The sequence below is a fragment of the Acanthochromis polyacanthus genome, chromosome 23 (assembly GCF_021347895.1).
Source record: "Acanthochromis polyacanthus isolate Apoly-LR-REF ecotype Palm Island chromosome 23, KAUST_Apoly_ChrSc, whole genome shotgun sequence".
In the NCBI taxonomy this organism is placed as follows: Eukaryota; Metazoa; Chordata; class Actinopteri; family Pomacentridae; genus Acanthochromis; species Acanthochromis polyacanthus.
The window spans coordinates 6,585,024-6,606,043 of NC_067135.1; the positions used below are offsets into that span (position 1 = coordinate 6,585,024).

Below are 21,020 nucleotides of genomic sequence, written 5' to 3' on the forward strand. Positions count from 1 at the left end.
TCTCTGGGTGTATGTGCATTTGTGTGTGTGTGTATGTGTGTGTTTGAAGCTGGGGGAGGTGACTGTGTGACAGAGCGCATTTGACAGAGGCAGGGAAAATGGTAGTCAGATCAGTCGCCGTGGTAATTGGGCGCTCTTGACGTTGTCATTTGCAGCGCCTGGAGATGCCATTACAGCGTGTGTGTTTGTCACTGTGAGTTAGCGTGTGTGTATACGTGCAGCATCTGTGCACTATACGTTTAAACCGCTGCTTCATATTAGGTGGCCCTCGATAACTTAAATGTATAGCTTCTGTCTTGTCATGGCTGTGTAAGTGCACACACACATGTTTATGCGGATCTGTTCAGTAGTTAATAAGACAAATCCAATGCATGAATATTTAATGATGACATGTGGCCCATATGGAGCATCAACTACACCGCCCCCACACATATACATAGACATGCCCTAATTGTCTTAGAAGGTTATTACACCCAGCCGATGTCAGATCTGTCAGGACGGTAGCACCTCAGGGTGAAGTTTTTCTTCTTTCAACATGTGTCTTTTTATACCTGTTTTCTAAAAGGCACAAATCTAACCAAACTTTTTTACATTATTTGCCCGATTGTGCCTGACTTTTTCATTTAACAAGTATAACCAGTGAAAAACAGTTTCAAAATCTGTTTAAAAAAACGCAAAAACTGTCCATATCTGGCAGCAAGGGTGTCAGATTTGAACAGTTTTTGAATGATGGAATACTGTAAAGTTGAAAAACTGTGAAAATATCAGCAAATGTTTCCGTAAAAATGATTTAAAAAATGATAAATTGATGATTTAAATTCAGTTAAACAGTGTTATTTTGTGTTCTCACGTTGTAAAAGAACATATTACACGTTTGTAAACCTACAAAATTTTAATGTGGGTATACAGTCAGCATTCATTTAAAATTACTTGCAAGTTTTTAATCCTTCATGTACATAATTTTTCTTACAAATGACAGCTGATGTCTGTAAAATATCAATTTTTTTTTTTGCTAATTTGCATACAGTAAACCTGTAATTATAAGGCTGAATGCTGTGAAAGAACATTTTTTTCGTGGTTAATATATACAAGTTTGCCCTGCTTTTTCTTACAGTGAGCGTGCATATAGAATTACCTTTTTTTCTGTACAAAATTGTCTTTCAAATGACCCTTACTATCTGTAAAATAACAGTATTTTTGGTCAAACATTGTGAAGGAACACATTACCATCTATAAAAATCCAGATTTTTGATGTGGACATTATTCATCCTTTTTGGCCTGTTTGTTTTTGTCATCTGTAATTGAACCAAACAGGTATATTCTGTACAATAACAACGAAAAATCCCATTGAAAACAGCTAAAATGCACTCTCTTTATTTTTCTTTACAGTGTGCATTATGTTGCTATGAAGAGGAAGCCATGACACACCACGACCTGCTGGAGGTGAGCTCTGTTTATTCTGACAATAACAAATGATAAAGGAAAACCACCATGTAGCTGCCTGTTCCAGCTCCTCTCCCACAGGAGAACAGTACAATAGAGCTGAGAATGTGATTCGACAATGAGTCTGGAGCTAGTCGCAGGGACTAGTGGTGGGTTTATCACTGACTGGTCAGCAGTGCATTCATAATTACAGAAGGCTACAGACCTCCCTCTCCCAAATGAAACCATCTGCTGACCTTTTGCCTAACCAGAAATGACCTAATGCCCCATGTCTTTGCTCAGACGCAGCGCATCAACAGTGTTTACAGCTGGCATATCAAATGAGCTGTGATGATACTGCAGGAAAGAGCCACGGCACTGCAAGTAAACACCATTATCAGAATTGAACAACAGCAATAAAGAGCATGAAGGGCATTAAAACATCAAAAATACACACTTTGTAATTGTCTCTTAATAAGACAAGTAGGAAAACAAATACTCTGCTAAAAAGGCATGAACAAATGCCACTAATATGTGAAGTACTCATCTTGTACTCAAAATATTATGAGGCTAAAATAGAACACCCAACTAAATATAATGAATCTGACATGCCAGCCACAAATGAGAAACACTTGTGAGTCTAAGCACTGCTACCAAGTTTCTCATTTAGTTGCACCAGCAGACGTTTTGAGTCTCAGCATGGTGTTAATCAGCCTGGCACACCGATGAACAGTCGTCCCTGAATACCATAGTCTTACATTGACGCTGACTGGACAGTGGCTTGAGATTTAATATGTGCAAAATATGGAATCTGAAAATATGTTCGTTTTGTTATCAGTCTTTTGCAAAAGGTTGTCTAATATTGTTGCGATAGACTGGATTCACGGTTCAGCTCAGGGGTGTCAAACATACGGCCAAAACCGGCCCACCAGGAGCACAATACGGCCCACAGAATGACTTTGCAAAAGACAAAAATTACAGAGAAGACATTAACTGTAAATTGTACATTTGTACAACCACACATTTCAGATGATTTCTAGATCTTATCAAGTTGGTTTGATCATAAAGCAAAATACTACGTCGTTGCATTCTAGATAAACTGTGATATGTAAGTTTGAAAGCTCGTGTGTACCGTGGTCCCTCGTCCAATATTCGTGAAGTAGCGACCATATTTATTTTATCGTTTTTATATATTTTAAGGCTTCATAAATCCTTCCCACACACCGCACAACACCGTAGAGCAACACTATGTGCAGCGATCAGAGGTCTATGTGAAATGGACAAGGTGAGATGCTGAACGCTGCGACACAAAGGAGGCTGATGCTGCAGTCGCTGAGCCAATCAGAGTCAATAAGGACCAAACTTACTTTTCTTCAGAAATTTCATGTTGTTCACAATGTTTTGTAAAAAGATATTTCATTCATCATCAAGTGTGAACTTTTTCAGAATATACTTGTACTTTTTTGCACTAAAACAAAGAGAGAAATCTGGAGTTGTCATTATTTTTAGATTGTTATGCTTTTATTTTGCTGGTTTGGCCCACTTGAGATGAAATTGTTCCTGAACTAAAATGATTTTGACACTCCTGGCTTAACTCCTCACTTGTTCAAAGCTGTGCAGCTGTGCACAGAGAAGCCTCTAGTCTCCCAACATGCAGCTGCGACAAATAAAATCACTGTAAAGAGTGAAATAAAGCGTTCTGATGTCACATTTACTGTAGTAAAAGGAAACCATTTGTCTGAGTGGAGTTTCTACATGCTGAACAGTCAGTAATGCAGTCGATCATGTTGATTTAATTGTGAGAAGCCCGTTCTGATTGTTATTAATATTCCTTTAATTTTGCTGGGTACCATTAGCCATTGTGACTGAATGTAGAACTTCTTCTTCTTCGCTGCCTCAGTCGGTATCTCCCTGCCTGCACCTGCACTCTCAACGTCAGGAAGTGTCTCAATCGAAAACTATGCTCTCCATCCTCATTTCGTCTTTTTCGAAAAAATTAAATAATCAGCTATAGCCTGCTTCATGTTCAGAACACAGTAACAGCTAAATGGAGTGTTTCGCACCTCACGTAATGATCATCATGTACTCACACCAATGTGACCAAGTCACAGTCTCTTGTTTTTTTATCTAAGCAAAACGATGCCCCTTTCAAATCTCAAACTTAATTATGTGCAAAAAATAGCTACAAATTGGTTGTTTTCCTTTGACTCTTATGTGAATATGAGTCATATTTATCACCATCATATTCCAGCTTTAGCCCGCTTTTCCCTGCGCTCCCCCCTTCCTCCACCCAGTGCCTTGTGACTGCTCTGCTGTGTGTGTTTTTCACCTATATGCAGAGCAAAATCAGCCTATATGCTCGGTAGCATTTGCATATGTACCCTCAGACACTCAGATACAAACACAGATACTCGACACTTTCTCATTCCCCACCTTCCTCTCTCTTCCTGTCTCTCCTCCCTTCCTCTATCTGTGTTTCATAATGTGTGTGTTGAGTTGACATTTTACCGTTCTCTCAGTGTCGGCCGCCATCTCTCGCTCTGCACCCCTCAGTAATTTCCCCACTGACTGTCTGCTATCTGCCTGTCTGTGCCTTCCCCTGCTCTCTCCCTCTATCTCTGCTCTCCTATATGAGATGGTATGTCTGACTCGCCTCCACTTTGTTGCCATGACCTCAATATAGTTTGTCCAGGGCCCATATTTCTGCTGTCTGTATGTCTTCCTGTTTATACAGTACGTCCGTCACTCGGGCCGGCTGTCTCTGGTTGGCATTTCTCTCTGTCTCTATTGATAACGAGCGCCGATCAATTGATTCATTTGCTGACCTTTACAGACACAGACTGTTAGTCTGGCGTCGCTAGATTGAAAGCAATCAATAGTTCTCCATTAATGGTTTAATAAAATTAAAAAATAAAAAAGCACAGAGCAGGGTTCAATTGCTGTCTTTAATGGTCAATAACAAAGCATCCATTTGCTGATCATTTATATATTCATGTTAAAATCCAATCATTATTCATAGTTTCTCTTAGAACTGTACCAGACTGGAAATTCCACTGAAGCAGCATTAGGCATGGTCCACTGAAACCTGCCGCGCTAAATCCACTGATACCGAGAATGATAATCACAATAATAATTAATTCATATACACTTGGAGAATATCTTATTATAATGTTACGTTACAGCTCAGCTGAAATGAAGAGGGATTAAAAAAAAATTCTTCTCTCCAGAGGTTAATTCCATTTTTTCCTGTCTTCAGAAGTGTTGTGCGTTATCAAACCTGTGCTGGCAGTTCCTCTCTGAATGGGTTCAAATTGCATCACCCGACCTGAACCCACAATCACCTTCAACCTCCTGTACTGCAGCTTAGTTCCATGATACTGATGTTTTGACAGTCTTTAACGAGCCCTCCAAATGGAGACAGAAAGAACTTTTATAGAACTAGAATACAGTAGTGATGACAACTTGATGAATGTCTGACTGGAGCATAAACACTAATTAGCCACATTATTAAAACCACCGCAAGGTAAAGTGAATAAGATGAGGTATTCAGTGACAATGGAACATGTCAAGGAGTTAAATTTAGTAGACAGAAAATTAACAGGCAGCTCTTGAAGTTGATGTGTTGCATTGGTGTCTGATTAACTTTGATCAGGGACAAATTATGATGACTGGATGACTAGGTTCGAGCAAAGCAGCAAGTTTGTGGCATCTTTCCACTATACAGTGGTTGATACCAAGGAAAAAAGGTCCAAGAAAAGACACCTGGGAAATGTTCTTCTGGTTTCTTCTTGTCTCATCATGTTGATGTTATGTTGACACATAGCAACTCCCTAAACATTGTTGCAGACCATGAACACTTCTTCAAGGAAGCTGTATTCCTTTCAGCAGCATAATGCTCCCTGTCACACCACAAACATTGTTCAGGAATGGTTCGAAGAACATGACAAAGAGTTCAAGTTGTTGACTTGGCCTCCAAACTCCTGATTCAGCATCTGTGCAATGTGCTTGAAAATCTGTTCCCATCCTAATGAGGATTAAGATAATGGATGGATGGATGTTGCACAAAGGACTGACTGGGATGTCAACAAACCTATTATCGGTCTGACCTAAGCAGGCAAGTTGTTTTGATGTTCCTGTTACTGAGTATCTTTATTAGTTTGATATCAGCCTCTTCTGCAGGAACTCCTGGAATCTTGAACCATCAAGTTTCCATATTTTTTCCTCTAGTTTCAGTCTAGTTTGGTGTATTTGCTCCTCTGCCTGTTTGTCTCCGTCTGTTTGCATTCTGCCGTTCTTACTCTCTGTTTATTGACCTTTGCTTTCTGTCTGTCTGCTCATCTGTCTTCCACGTTGTCCTCTTGCCTCTCCTCCTGTCTGTCCGACTCCAATTTACTTTTCTATATCTGTACCATCCAATCACACACCTCCGCCTTCACACATGCCTTCCTTAAACCTACACCTGTACTCTGCTGGGGATGAAGCAAAACAGAGGTCTTCTTCTATGAGTCAATCGTGTGTAGATGCGCCTGTGCGAGAGCGTGTTTGTCTATGTGAAGTTGTGTATCCATTGTTAATTAACCCCCTTCACCCAACTCAACCCCCCCAGGAGTGGCTGTGTGTTGAGCTCGCTCCCGGAGCCCCAGCCTGCTAATCCACACCTGAGTCTTCTGCACAGACACTCGCACGCAATCATACACAATCAAACACACACGAATCACGTAGTGAGTGGTTTAAGGTGCGAAAGATATGTAACTCGTATAAATCTGTCCTTGTGTGAGAACACAAAAGCATATCAGCACTGCAACACCTGTGCAACAGTGATTGTTGTGTGTATCTGCGTGTGATATCACACAGTCTGAGACGGGCCACATTATACACACCTGGGAGGATTTCAGACTCATACATTTGTGCCACATTGCTACACACCCAGCCACATAAAAACAGACATAGACACGCTGCAACCACGCCGACACACAAACACACACATAGCCGTAGCCAGGCACACCTCTCCAGGGCCTGAGCGCTAGTTGTCTGGCTGTCACTGTGGCGTGTTGTGCCAGAGAAAGAGGAAAGCGAGGCTGAAGCGTGCTGTTACGCAACCCACAAAGGACGACAACTGTGTCTCTTGATGACACATGCAACACACACACACAGAAACCCACAAACTCACCAAGGGCTGGGTCTGGATTACAGCTCTCTGCCTCTTTGTGTGGAAACCAGACATGGGTGCCATGTTGCCAATGCAAATGCCAACCCAGATGCCAACCAGTGTGTGTGCGCGTGTGTGTGTGTAAGTGTGTTGTGGGCAGGAGAAGAGTGACAGCTACAATGCACACACAAGTGGCGCGTATTTGATTGGTGAGCAAACAAGTAGACTGGCATGCATACATACAGGCCGGCTGCAGCGCATGCACAGAGACACACGAGTTTGGCACACGTCTGCACACTTACACAAATAAACGCACAAACATTAATGAGCGCACACACACACACAAATACACACACTCCATTGTGACTTTGTAGGAGCAGGAGCTAATTGTCTCTCTGGTGCTTTTTGTTTTGCCATTATGTGCTTTCTCCCCCTACTCCCCTGTTTAAATGGAGATACTGTTCAACACTTTGTGTGTGTGTGTGTGCGTGAGCATGTGCTTTCGTGCTTGTGTAAATGAGTGTGTTTGTGTGTGTGTGTGCGCGCCAGTGCAAGCATGTATGCCATTTCAATCTCCTCACTTGGACACCCACAAAAACGCTTGTCCTGAAAGAGTCCTGCTGTTGATGTGATTGTTTTATGGCTGTTTCCATATTTGGGCAGATTCAATATTCTATTCTACTGTCTCGCTTGCCAACAGCTCTGACCACGCTATTTGCCTTTCCCTGTCATTCAGGAATGCTTGGGCCCATTCAAACCTAAACACAGCTTGTGTTTATACCACCAGCCTCGTGAAACACTGGGCCCGTTAATACACTTGAGAATTATCCTAAAACAAATAACTTTCAATCGTCAAGGTCAGGGGACTATGAAAATATGTGATCCCTGCGTTACTCGGCCCTCTCTGTGGCGATGTCGAACGTTATGAGCTCGGCTGGCAGCGGAGCATTTTATGGAGCCCATATTAGGGTTGGACGGTGATCAGGATGTTATTGAATGTGTGTCTGGCCTGCTAAATCCGTTGACTGGATGACAGAGCCAACACCGTCAGAGAGGGGCTAAACACTGCTCAAAAGTAGATTTTGCTGAGCCATAGCTCTCTCTACAGTCAATTTCATTTCATTTCATTGCAGAGCTGCGCCAGCACAAGCAAAAAGTCATTGTCAAGTGGGAATAAAGGAGTATATTTTTTGCGGCCGGTGACAGTCCAGGGAGGTGTCCAAAACCGCTTGCTTTATGAGCTTAGTCTCTGGGAAACTCTCTGCTGTTGAACCTGCACTGACCGGGCACAGGTGGCGGGAACTGAATGAAGAGGCTGTGAATGTGGCAGCTTGAGAATGCAGAAAGAGAGCATATGCAGCTTTAAGTGTCGTGTCGTCCTGCGGGTCAAATTGACCCGGTTTAAAGTTTGAAAATGTGGAGAAAAAAATATATTTTCACAGTGAAACTTCTGATGTCCACATTTTCAACATTTTGGGGAATTCTTTGAACATTTTTTGGTGGAAAAAAGAAATATTAAAAATGCTTCCTAAGAACATTTACAAAACAGTCAACCAAAATCCAGTGAATTTCAATGGATTTTAGTTGATTTTTGTGAATGTTCTTAAAGAAAACATTAGAAGTTTTACTGATATATGTATGTAATTACTTGAGATATTTTTAGGATTTTTTTTTTTGAAGATTTTTACTCAGTTTTTGAAAATATTTACAAGAATATTCTTGCCAAATTTGGGGGATTTTTTAAAAATAAAACTCCAAGGGAAACTTTTAAGGAATTATTGGAATTTTCTTCCTGAAGGTTTAGCAAATGTTCAGAAATTTGGGGATTTTTTTTCTGAATTTTTGTATTTTTTCAAAAAAGGAAACAATATTTGTTGGTGCCTGTAAATGAGGACAACAGGAGGGTTAAAATCATAAAATGCATACAAGTGAACAAAAAAAACCAACAACTTTTTACTGCAACAGTTCCTGAGTTTTCTTTTAAACCTGCTTCCCCTTTACATACTTTGATATTTCTTTCTAAACAAGCAGCACGCAGGATGAAGTGTATCAGGAAGCACTTAGCGGTAATGGCTGAGCTGCTCTAAAGCTGGTCTTTAACATAGTTACAGAATATTGAACAATACATAACAGAGCGAGACTGCTGCTCTTGTACAAGCAGCTGTGACTCTGTTACACTAAAATCGGTTGAAACTGGCAGCAGCTTGTCCTCTGTGACAGCGAATGTGCTGCCATACGAGGTGGAGTTTTTCTGTCTCTATAGTGACGTGACAAACAAACACGCACACTTGTTTGTTTGTATAGTTCAAATACCTGTTATTATGAGCACATGTGTTTTCCTCTTGATATCAAATGCATGTATTTTTGTCGTGATGACCTCCTCCATCCGCCTATGGAAGTGCTGTCAGCCCTATAGCGTGACCCCATCATTTCACATGTGTGCGGCCATGGCTCCGACACGTGGGTTAACATAATAACTGCTATGATAATGAAGCAGCAATTTCCCCCTAGACCCCATGCTGCTCTCAGGTAATTGGAGTGTTTACAGACAGAAATACTATGATGTGTGTGTGAAAGAAGAACTGTGTTTGCATCTGTTTAGACTGTGTGTGTGTGTGTGGACAGGTAGGCGGCTGTGTTTGGACAGTTGACAGTTGAGTGTGACAGATGACGTCTCTATCCTACCATTATAGAGAGATGAGAGCGAAGGACGAATGTGTGTTTGTCCATGTGATTTACTGGAGGTGGGAGGGTGGCTTTCAGTTGTCACGTACACACACACACTTTTCAGCCAGCGTCTGTGTAGGGGGTGTCGGTGCACGCGCTGGCGTACAAGAAGATTTTGGTGTTGTTGCTGAGAAGCAAGGGGCGTAAGCTGACAACCATGACAGATGATGTCTTTATCCAGCTGTTTCAGAAGACTGTGTGTGAATGAGCGTGCATGCATATGTGTGTGTTTCAGGGTCATATCTGCCCCCGGGCATTTTGGACCCGATTCGAGTAGGGCGGGATGAAAAGGAGGGGTTGTTACAATTCACACCCCAGGAATGTCTGTACTCCCGTCTCCTCTTCTGGGAATTTCCTCTTCTCTCTCACCCCCGCTCTTTATTTTCCTCGTCTCTCTCGCTCTCACTCATTGCTTCATCCCTGAGGTGACAGGTAGAGGGAGGAGGGAACGCCAGATGCACACCTGGTTTATTTTTGTGAAGCGAGGATGAGAGAAACAGAGAGAGAAATAGACAAAAGAGAGCGAGTCCTTGAGGTAGTCCTTTGCATCATTGGTTTATTCATTCGGCTTCTTCTGCATAAGTGTGTATGCGCTTGGTTGTGTGTGCCTCAGTGTCCTTGTTGGTTTGTGCATCGCTGCACTTACTTATGTGTCCTCTATCTTGCATGCATACACAATATATGCATAATATGCCATTTGGTGGGACACTTTCATCCAGGCTGCTCTGCAGTAGTTTGAGTGCAGACAATTTCACAAGGATTTATCTCAATGGTATCAAGAGATTTAAAGAAATGGGCAGAAAAGTTTTGTTGGGAGATTGGATTTGGATTGGAGTTTATATTTAATAATGAGGACTTAAACATTGCTTATGCCAGAGTACCATGGAAGCAATATTGTATTATATATTTATTATATTTTATGAAGTAAAAGGTGAAGGTTACACAGGACGGGACAATATAATGCTCATCCAGCCAACTATATAGAACGGTTTTGTTCATTTCTGAATACTCTTTGGAGTGTAGACTGTGACCTCATCACTCCCTTAAGCATATACTTTAGCTTGCACAGAGTACAAATGACGCGAGGCAATAAAAAATTCCCCCCTCCGGGGTAAACTACAGGCAGTGCAGGTGAATGTAGAGGTGGAGGTGGGGCTGATAAACTGTTAATGGGATTGGGAGACATGCCACAGGTCTAAATTATATGGTTTGATTTTCTTAAGGCTTGTCTGTAACTAACTGAAGGATCAGTCAGTGTTATCTTAGATAGGGCTGCCACCAAGGACTATTTGTCCAACTCATCAACTGTTTTGCTAATTAACCAATAATCTAAACAATTACTGTTTCTCCAAAAAATGAAAAATAGACCACTGAGTTTATTTAATTTTTTGAGTTTTATGAATGCATTTAGCAGCTGCAAAAAGATATGAAAAAGCTTTCCTTAGGATGGTTTTACTACTTCTGGCATTGCATCTTCAGAACTGCACCCCTGTTTTCTCTTCAGATGCTTGTGCATTGTGCTGCTGCCAACAGTGCACAAACCACCTTTTTGTCTGAGATAATTTAAAGTACTCTGAAGTCAGCATGATGAAGACAGGCTGGGGTTACATGAAGGGAGTTGTAAAGGCGAAGAGTGGTCACATCAAATATGCTTTGATTTAATTTCTGAAGATAACTAGTGAGTAAAAACTATTCATGGCATTATTTTTGAAATTATGTAATCTGTCATACTGCAAAAACTGCTCAAGAATGTTTCAGGAACACGACCAAGAGGCCACGGCATTGACCCAGCCTGCAAACTCCTCAAAACCCAATCCGACAGAGCATCCACAGGAGTTTGAATGTCTGGTTAGCTCCACCAAACCAGTGTAGGACGTCTGCTTAATGTGGTGTTTTACTGATTAATCCAATGTCATACTGATCTTGCCTCATATTAAAATGAATTAGTTTGAATTCTAGCTTTAAACTCTCTCATATGCTGGTGTTTTGCTTCCCTTTCTCTGCTTTCTATCGATATTTAAACTGTAGGCTGGAATTTAAACAAACAGAGGAAAAGACTTGTTACTCCTACACAGAGTAAATAAGCCTGCTTACAATTTGGGGCAGCAATCAATTGCTTACTACCTTGTAATTGCTTGCACAGCACTTAAACTAGCACTTAACACATACCTGTCAACACAACTGCGGCGGAAATAAGAAGAGAAGGGTGATGTAAAACCGGTAGGAATCAGTGTAACCTGTGATCAGACCTTTTAGTCCTTGAAGCACCGCAGCACTAACACGCCGCTCTCAGCTGCAGCACAGTCTCACAGCACTCTCGAGGTCAGCCATATGATGCCTGAAAAACAGCAGACAATGGAAATTACCCCGCTAAACTGCTTCCCACTCCGAAGGCAGGAAGCTCGCTCCCCAGTGCATCGGAATTGTATCACTGAAGCAGGATGACAACATACGCCTGTTTTTTTTATTTTGTTTGGTAGTGTGACGATCCATGAGATTTTCATTTCATGGCCCTGAGATGCCAGCTAAGACACAGAATGTGAGTTTCACGGGTAAAAACAGAGACTTGACAGGTATGTTAACAGATGGGGCTGAGTGTCTGGCATGTGGGAATGTTTTTTAGCATATTAAGGCTATGTTTGTATATAGAGGGAGCTTCTGCCATTGGATTAGCATTAAGAAAAAAAAGAGCAAGGGACAGATTTGCATTTGGGTAAAGGTGCACATGTACCTTGGGCTACCCTGTCTGTTCTGTGCATGCAGTCTGGATCACATTCACTACATTACCAAAAGGTCAGGCTTCCTACTTTCTACCAGCTTGCTATATCACAATAATTTATTAAGTGTTAGCAGGTAGCACGAGAGCTGATGATTTACTGGTGACGCATACGTGAGTTGGTGTTTATGTGTTCATGCCTCAACAGAAAAACTGACCTTGTGAAAATCAAGATTCTGGATACACCGTCACGTTAAAGGCTACATAACAACAAATGTACAACGTGAGCAAATTTGCAGCGGAGGGCTTCGCATTTAAACACGTCTGGCTGCATTGATGTGAAGTGGCCGAATAGAGTCCCTGTGTTTTCTTTGTGCTGATAAGTGCCTAGGCCTTGGGCACTTGTATTTTAATTAGCATCAGGTTGTATGAACTCGAAATGCATGAAATGATGGTGTAAGATCTGTCCTTTTGCTGAATGCTTCGTGAAGAGGCTTTGTCAGAGACGGCAAAATGGCCAGGGCAGCCGAGGGAGAGAGAGCTCGGAGCGAGAGAAAACAACCTGAAATGGCGGCGGCTGCTGGGTTCATGGCCAGAGCACGGGTGTGTGTGTTTAGCTGGAGAGATACAGAGGAAGTATAGTGGGGAAAAATGCAACCTGACAAACAGAAGTATTGATTTGAATGTCCTCCCTCAGTCTCTTTCTCTCTCTCTCTCTCTTCCCCTTTCTCTCCTTTGCCCTCGCCATCCCCTCAGCTTTTATTTTCTTGTCTGTCTGCCTTTTTTTTTCCGCCTCCATCTAGAGAGCCGCTGGAGGACTTTATTTTCTATCCATCTTGAAGCACTGTAAGGATGGATGGAGGACAGGATGAAGGGGTGCAAAAGAGGAGGAGGCTTAAAGAGGGAGGCAAAAATGGATTGGAGAAGAAAAGTGGAAATGGAGAGAGAGAGGAGGGAGAAAAAAATGGGGCCGGTAGTTGTTGAAATGAGTGCAACCGGTGCAGCTGAAATGGAAAGAGATGGTTAAAGTGGAATAGCTGGAACAAAGAGAAGAAGACGGAGAACTAAGGGCGGCATGTGATAGACAGAGAGGGAGAAAAAGGGGGAGTGCGTCCAGGTTGAGGCAAAGGAAACAGACAGAAGGAGTACAGAAGCAAAGGATGCTGGGAGAGGTAGAGTGGCATAAATGGGGTTTCTGGTCTCGTCTCCGTGTCCCTCCCCCCTACTCCCCCCTTCAACACCCCCTTGTTATCTCTATTAGCACCTGCTGGGCTAACGAGGACCTCGCTCCCCGTTGCCAAGGCAACGCCTCGCCAACCTTCGCTCATTCTTTCTTCCCTTCTCTCGTCACTCCCCCCCCACCACCACACACACACACACACACACACACACACCTCTAACTCCAGCAACCACTAACTACCTTCAATCTCAACCCCTCCCTCCTCCCCTCCGCCGCTTCCTCTCCAGGTAATGAAAGGAAGATATGAAGTGGAGGGTGTGTGGGGAAGGAGGGAGGATGCTGAAAAGGAAAGAAAGAAGATTTGAAGTGAACATGCATTATACCCCCATTTCCCTTCCCTCTGCCATATTATCTGCTGCTTTACCCTATTGACTATTCAATGCATTCAGATGGCGCTCTCATTGATGTAATGGCTGGATGTGGAGTGGACAGTGTTCCCAAGTTTTATTGGGGGAACCAACGAGAGAAACCCGTAAACATGGAGCTAATGCTGTGCATGTTGCCTTCGCTGACAAACCTTTCAGTACAACATGTTAAACCTGTTTTACCCTGTTTTAGTTATGTTAAGCATTATTATTAGTCAACCCTTTTATTACATTCCACATTGTGGCTCATCAAATGTTTGATTATACATTTAACGTGTATATTTAGTGTCAATTTGCTGCTTTTATCATCCAAATCCTTGTCATGTTTACAAAGCAAGTGGTCTATTGAGACATACAGTGTAGAACATAATTGAGTACATTTCTGTGCAATATCATTTTATATGTCAAATGATACAAAAATTGAGTCATCTGTCAGCAATTGCATTATTTCTAAGTTAAATAGTAGTAGGTTTCCTCTCATGAACGGTCATGAACAAATACTTTAGAAAGACTATATTGAAAATACAGACCCCAGTGTAGAGATTCAGTGAAACAAAGGTGAATCTTTTAGTATGAGCATGATTATAAATCAGTTTTTTGGACCTCTGGCTTGCATGTCAGCATCCTGGCTCCACATGAAAAAGAACTGCCAGAGTAACTGAACAGTCTGATTGGTATGCTTCACAAAGATGGAAAAGGAACTGGAAAGTCGGTGATCAACTAAAAAGATTCTAGCAGCAGGAGGTACAGAGTGAGTTGTAGTACCACTAATCAGGGCTGCAAAGTGATAAAAATTCTTGCTGCTGCTTCCTACTTGGTTCAGGAGTTATCAGTGGAAATCAGACATTCTGTGGCAGTGTGAAGGACATGGCAAAACACTAAACTCTATGAATGGCATCCAGGAAAATAATTTGTTCCTCCAAAAACAAGGGAAAAAAAAGCTATGAGATGACATTGTGCGTTAAAAGAACATGAAAAGAAGCCTGAGGAATCATGGGAGCACAAAAAGAGGAGTTCTAGCATGAATCTGGTTAGAACCACCACGGTGAATGCGTCGTCCTGATAGTGACACACACAGGTGAAAGATGTAGAGGAGATGACGTACAGATGGCTCCAGCAGTGTCTGTGGATATGCAAAGATATTGGCTGACCCCCAATCTGCAGAAACTTTGCAGAAGAGAAATATTCCAGCACGATCATGATCCAAAGCACACTGCCAAAATCACACAAGAGAGAATGTGACTATGCTGCTGCTCTCTTGGCCAGGTCTGCCTTGTAAAGGAGATCTTTGATCTCAATGGGACTAACCTGGTTAAATAAATGCTAAATAAAATAAAATAAAAGCTACAGCTCTATGTATTTATAGTATTATTAATCCAAACAGTTTTTAATTTTACAAAAGAAAAATTATCAAGTGTGACTCATTTGCCACCTAAATACTGAACAGTTTTGCATAGAGAATAGAGCCACCATTAATGTTATTAGTAACACCTGTGCTTTTCCAACTATGACCACTCAGAATTGTTGCTCTGAAGAACTCCCTTTCATTATCAGTTAAACTGTTGACTATTTCTGGATGATTTATTTAATGTCAGGCAGTAGCACAAGTTTTCATAGATCAAGGTGACATTCACTCTGCTTGCTTTTATCCGTTCAGCACTCTAAAGCTGTGGCTTAAAGAGTTTATTATTCAAATAGTTGTTATTAGTGGGTAATTGCTTTAGCACGTAGTAAAAGTACTTAAGAAAAAATGTGAAATTCATAATACAAGCAGAGTGGCTGCTGATAATGGGATTATTTACAGTATTGTGTCAATAAAATAGTTTGTAGTAATGTGTTGCCGTATGCGCCGTATTTTAATGTTGACTTATGTCAGTAAGTCCTGTTTTATATACTGTGTTAAGTTTTTAAAGGAATAGTTTGACATTTAAGAAAGAGGTAAACATTATTTCGTGTCACTTCTTGTCTTGTAAATATGAAGCGCATGCCAGCAGTCATTCAGCTTAGCTTAGCATTCTGTTGTATTTACTCTCAGATGTACGTCGCATAAAGATTGGAAACAGAGCAAACAGCTAGCTTGGTCCAAAGGTGAAACTTTGCCTACTAACACCCCTAAAGCTCGCTAATTGGCACGTGATATCTCATTAGTTTAATCTGATTTTACAGGGGTGTATGTGACACTTTGTAGGCCACATGTAGTTGCCAGGAAACCAATGTTGACTTTTAGAGCTTTGTCCAACAATCACGCCTTTGTTCACTTATTTACTATGCCCACAATGGACAGTGGATAGTTAGCAGTAAATTTACATTCTGAACGTTTAAAAATCACCCATTCATTTTGTCATTAACTGTTGGGACATCTGGAAAATACGCTGCATTGCATTGTTGGATTATTAGCATAAAGTAGCATCCATGCCATTTTCTTTCTTTACTCAAATGTAGAATTTAAATAACATAAATGGTAAAAGAACAACTAAACAAAAACTACAGTATAGCATGGTAATTAGTGAGCTGTTGTGGTGCTGCAGGGCAAATGCTGTTACCTTTGGGGACAGACCCACGCTACCTTTGTTTTTATGCTATGCTGTTACACATTTGACATACAAACATGGACACATTATCAGCATGCAAAACAAATAAGCCTATTTGCCAACACGATGAAGTATTTTTTCAGAATGCTCAGAACAGAGCTCAAATATACACTGCATGCACAGTTATTAGGCAAGTCGGAATTCTGCCCTTATTATTTCTATGTACACCAAACCATATCAACTTGAATGCTCATTGGATTTAATTGTTGACAGATTATATGTTGCAAGTAACACCTTGCATTTAAGTGTGCATAATTATTAGGCAGCTTCCATGGGTAAAATGTCAAAAATAGTTAAACACCTTTCAGGCAGAGGCACCACTCTTGAAATGGCTGAACTATTGAGGGGGGACCACTGGACAATCAAATGTTTTGTTACAGTTAGCCAGCAGAGTGGCTACATTTTCCTAGAGGACAAAGGGTGCAAATTAACTGCAAAACACTTGAGAAAAGTTCAACATGAAGCTATCAGGAGCCTATTGTCCTCCAGTGCCACCTCATTCCAGAACTAAACCCTACCTGGAGTGTCCAGAAGTACAAGCTGTCAAGTACTCAGACACGGCCGAAATAAAGAAAGCTAAAACACGACCACCTCACAAGATGAAGCGTCAAGATTGGACCAAGAAATACTTACAGACTGATCTTTCAAAGGATTTAGGGACAGATGAAAGGGAATGAGAGACTCTTGATGGAGCAGATTGATGGACCCGTGACTGGATCGCTAATGGACACCACTTCAAGTCGGGCGCCAGCGAGTTGGAGGAGTGGTTCTGGTATGGGCTGCTTATCATTAAGGATGAGGTAGTTTGACCTCTTCGGGCTGAAAATGGACCAAAAATCAACATTCAAACCTTCTGCCAGTTTCTGGAAGGTACATTCTTAAATGTTGTGTTACAGGGGGAAGTTTGCAGCTTTCAAGAAGACCTTGGGTAGTCAGCAGAGGCCTTAAATATAACCTGATTTTCTTCTTACATGCCTTAAATCACTTTGAAAACTTGTGGATTCCTTTCAAACATTAGTTTTACAGTGAAGGAGGACAATACACTTCTTTGAAACGAGGCTACTGGCAGTTATAAAAAAAAAGAAGGGTGACTGTACTGCTCACTTGCTCACATTTCTTTGGCCAAAGATGTTATTCAATTGATATTTTGTATGACTATTTTGATACACTTACTCTAAAACAAGTGGATGAAATTCTTTTGTTTGCTGCCTAACCTTAATTTGTTAATTTATTAACTTTTCCTTTGGTAAAACTCAAGTCTGATTCTCAAGAACATAAATCCCGAGGAATACAATTTGCCTGATAATTGCGTAAAAAAGAAAAATCTAAAGTTGCGAAACAACATATTATCTGGACTGATATTGACTGTGGCCTTCAAAGCTGTATCAGTAGATTAGTAGGAATAGCAGATTTTTTTTTACAAATGCATTACACAGAGGGAGGCCTCGCTGTTATTGCTCACAAAAGACCGTTTTGTTTTCTTGTTCTTTCCTTCCTCCTTTCATTCTCCTACGTTCCTCCTTGATCGCTCAATACTTCCTCCGTCTCTCAGAGAGATGTCTCCACAGCCGTGCTCATTAATTCAAGAATCTTCTACCGGTGAAAGTGCTCACATTCACTGTGGTGGAGGACTGCAGAGATACGTGAACATGGGTACACATAATTATATGAACACACGCAAAGAAACAAGGTTAAATTCAGTGTACTAGAGTAATCTGATTACAACAAATAGCACCTGTCTGTTGTAGTTCTGAAAGTCACGTAAGGTGTCTGTTGTCTCAAGAGCGGATTTCGGAGATGAGCAAACGCAGAACCACCCCGAAGCATATTGTCAACTTGAAAATCTCCACCAGACTATGTTTAGAAAGTAATGTGCTCAACACTGCATAGACACACATGCCCTCAGCTGCACATACACACCGCCGCCCACACACACACACACACACACACACACACACACGTACACGAGGAAGTGCTTTTGAATTCACGGTGTGTCCAGTAAGTGCTGATAATGAAGCTGTCTGCGGTGATCAATAAAGATCAGCTCTCGTCACTTCTCGCTGCTCCGGCCCTCACTGCCTCCCTCACCAGCCTTATCTCAGTCCTCCCTCTCCAGTCCCCTCTGCCCCCTCCTCGCTTCTCAACTAATTTGTGGTTGCTCCATCATCGCTCACTCTCCTCCTCCATCTCCACCAACGCCATCGGCCTGGAAATTTGTGGTCCAGCACGACTTAAATAGAAAGTTCCTGCCTGCAGGGTGTTGCTTTTTGAGCTGCCCACAGATGGCTAAAGATGACTGAAATGTAATGTATTAAAAAGAAATTAAGGCATGTTGAAATAACGTTTGGCTAAATGGGAAACTTTCTGATGTGCTAATCCTTGAATGCTTTCAGAAGATCAAATGTAAGATTGCAAAATTAGCTCAATGAATATTAGCCTTGAACTTGCAGTGGATAGTTTTGGGCTCCCCCTTCTGGTACTAACAGTTATTACACAAACACAGTATGCTTTACTGTTAATCACTTTCTGTTTAGACTATAATCGTTCCGCCTGAATGTCTTTTTTTTTGTTTGTTTGTAGTATCAGACCCCTTCCTTGGATGTGTCTTAATTTTTCAACTACCGACTCCAACACACTCCTAGCTGCTTCAGCCGACACCATCATTGCTGCTTAGTGACGTAATGTGCCGTATGTGATCTGTGATGCACGATCCATACAAGCCCTGCTGTTGGTTTTGTCATGCCTGTGAACCACGGAACGCAGTTCTCCACCAAGTTCAGTGTCTTACCCTGCAATTCCAAAGGAAGTGATTCGAAGTTGCACTAAAATGTAACCGGCCACGCTCCACGTCTCCACAAAGGTTCATGCAATTTGGCCTGGTAGGTTTTTGCATAATCCTGCTTGCAGACAAATAACACTGAAAACATTCCTCTACTTCCTTGAGGAATAAGTCATTATCAATGCAGAGTTGCAGTGACAAAGACAAAGCAGTTGTGTGTTTGTCTGTGCGACAACTTAAGAATACTGCCTCAGTGACCAGATTTAATCAGTGTTGTAAAAGCCTGTTTGATTAGGGGTTGAATCCAGTGGACATACATATCTACCATAAAAGTTTGCACTCCAGCTTCAGCATTATTAAGGTTGACATCCATCATTATGGTTCTGATCGTGCCAGATTCCACAAAATCCAAGATCCATTAATCTATATCATTTCATAAATTAGCTTGTTCTATATATTAAAAATCTGTATATTATTATCACTTTGGAAGATCTGCCTGTTAAACAAGCTACAACAGTATGACTAGTCCTTATAATGACCAGGATAAGAGCTACTGAAATTACCCTGAGAAAAGCCCGGGGCTCGTAGGGTTAATGCAGCTTTAATGAAACCAGATGGCAGAGCTTTAAATAACAATCTTGTTGACTGTAATAACATTTTACTAATGTTTTAAACAGGCCCATTAACAAAATCACGTTGTTATGGTCATCGTTAAAATTATTTCCCTTTTCAGTCTGGGAAGCTAGTTTTGGTTTCTCCCGACATTATTATTTTTTCTTTCACATTCTGCAAAGGACAAAAATTATGGATAATTTCTGATGCATTTACTGTACTCAAAGTGAAAAAACCTCCATCTCCTTGAATTACACCGGTAAGTTCTTTACTGTGCTGGTAAGATTTTAAGGTGCATGTGTCCGGCCATCAGTCCAACTTGGTAATATCTAACTTTTAAGGTTGTATTTTGGCCAATATGAGATTTTTTTTAGCATAAATGTAGCATTAATAAGCAGCACACATATATAACGTGCACGAACATTTGGTGGAGTAATGGCGTCATACTCTTGTGTTTGTCGCAATCGGAGTTTCTGGCTGTTTGTGTATGATAGTGCATATGAATCCCTCCCTTTGAAACTGCTGGCCTTATTAACAGACCGAGAGTGACTTCGTCTGTTCATGTTTGTTTGGATTCAGTCTCTGTGTGTCTGTTTCACCGCATGGATTTACTCCGTGTCCACAAGACAAATGTACAGTGGTGGATCTGACCGTGGTTTTGAAACAAACATGAATTGAAGATGTTGCTCAACTCATTACGACCATTCGATGGGGTTTAAAATGCGGACTAATGGTCATGGTTGGATTCTTTTCTGTTGGTACACAACCTGTTTGGTTTTAAATAAAATATGAAAGGACAGGGTAGGTGTGGCTGACCTGCCCGTTTGTCTCGGTCTGAGATGCCGGTGCTCTAGCGACATCCAGTGGCTCTCAGTTTCACATATTGAGCCTTTAAAGACACCGATCTAAGCTTCAGTTTAAAGTCTCACTTTCATAACTGCGGTCCATTTTTTTAAGGTGTGATGTTTAGAAAAGCAATTAGAGAATCAGCGATGACTTGTAATTATTGATATTCCCAAACCGTCGCAGATTATTACATTAAAAATACTGTCGTGCTTCGAATTTCAAACGAACCAAAATCAAATTAATGACATCGGTACCCAGAAAGACCAGTCAGTTCTAGCCTGTAATGTCAAGCAGCTGCACTCTTACATCTATTTCCTTAATCTTCCTCCCCTCTCTCCTCCTCCTCTTCCTCCTCCTCTTCATGCTCCCTGCGCCCTCCCTCTCAGCTCTCAGTGAAGATCTCGCTTGATTGCTGTGGTTGATGGCTGTGAGGAGAGAAGGAAAGAGGCGAGATGGAGAGGGAAGATGATCGGGTGCGGCGGAGAAATGACGGGGTGCTGTTTGCCCCCTCGCGCAAATTTCGGATTTAGGGTTTTCAGATGTTCACACCACCGCAGCTGCGAAATGGATGAG

The 21,020-nt window shown here is 41.5% G+C and overlaps 1 protein-coding gene across 1 annotated transcript in view; it reads left to right on the forward strand.

Annotated features, from left to right (window-relative positions):
* Positions 1-1,387: 1,387 nt before the first annotated feature.
* Positions 1,388-21,020, forward strand: part of serpinh2 (serine (or cysteine) peptidase inhibitor, clade H, member 2) — a 92,048-nt gene continuing 72,415 nt past the window's right edge. The window contains exon 1 of the mRNA XM_051944085.1: positions 1,388-1,443. The gene's annotated coding sequence lies outside the window, so the exon portion shown is untranslated. The remainder of the gene's footprint in view (positions 1,444-21,020) is intronic.